Source organism: Oncorhynchus mykiss, chromosome 6 (genome assembly GCF_057628025.1).
Source record: "Oncorhynchus mykiss isolate SJ-2025 chromosome 6, ASM5762802v1, whole genome shotgun sequence".
Classification (NCBI taxonomy): Eukaryota; Metazoa; Chordata; class Actinopteri; order Salmoniformes; family Salmonidae; genus Oncorhynchus; species Oncorhynchus mykiss.
This window is the reverse complement of record NC_143027.1, coordinates 83,223,741-83,225,000: the sequence shown is the minus strand read 5'-3', so window position 1 is coordinate 83,225,000 and position 1,260 is coordinate 83,223,741.

The following is a 1,260-nucleotide window of genomic DNA, read 5'->3' as shown; positions in this document are numbered from 1 at the left end:
TCCACTTTTGTGGATTGGGGTGATCAGTCCTTGGTTCCAAATATTGGGGAAGATGCCAGAGCTAAGGATGATGTTAAAGTGTTTTAGTATAGCCAATTGGAATGTGTTGTCTGTATATTTGATCATTTCATTAAGGATACCATCAACACCACATGCCTTTTTGGGTTGGAGGGTTTTTATTTTGTCCTGTAGCTTATTCAAGGTAATTGGAGAATCCAGTGGGTTCTGGTAGTCTGTAATAGTTGATTGCAAGATTTGTATTTGATCCTGTATATGTTTTTGCTCTTCATTCTTTGTTATAGAGCCAAAAAGATTGGAGAAGTGTTTTACCCATACATCTCCGTTTTGGATAGATAATTCTTCGTGTTGTTGTTGTTTAGTGTTTTCCAATTTCCCCAGAAGTGGTTAGTCTATGGATTCTTCAATTACATTGAGCTGATTTCTGACGTGTTGTTCCCTCTTTTTCCGTAGTGTATTTCTGTATTGTTTTAGTGATTCACCATAGTGAAGGCGTAGACTCAGGTTTTCCAGGTCTCTATGTTTTTGGTTGGACAGGTTTCTCAATTTCTTTCTTAGATTTTTGCATTCTTCATCAAACCATTTGTCATTGTTGTTCATTTTCTTCAGTTTTCTATTTGAGATTTTTAGTTTTGATAGGGAAGCGGAGAGGTCAAATATACTGTTAAGATTTTCTACTGCCAAGTTTACACCTTTACTATTACAGTGGAACGTTTTAACCAGGAAATTGTCTAAAAGGGATTGAATTTGTTGTTGCCTAATTGTTTTTTGGTAGGTTTCCAAACTGCATTCCTTCCATCTATAGCATTTCTTAATCTTACTCAGTTCCTTTGGCTTTGATGCCTCATGATTGAGTATTGCTTTGTTCAAGTAGACTGTGATTTTGCTGTGGTCTGATAGAGGTGTCAGTGGGCTGACTGTGAACGCTCTGAGAGACTCTGGGTTGAGGTCAGTGGTAAAGTAGTCTACAGTACTACTACCAAGAGATTAGCTATAGGTGTACCTACCATAGGAGTCCCATCGAAGCCTACCATTGACTATGCACACACCCAGCGTGCGACAGAGCTGCAGGAGTTGTGACCCGTTTTTGTTGGTTATGTTGGCATAGTTGTGCCTAGCCCCATATGTGGGAAGGAATGCTGTCACCTGCAGGCAGGTGTTTGTCCCCCTGTGTGCTGAGGGTGTCAGGTTCTTGTCCGGTTCTGGCATTTAGGTCACCACAGACTAGTACATGTCCCTGGG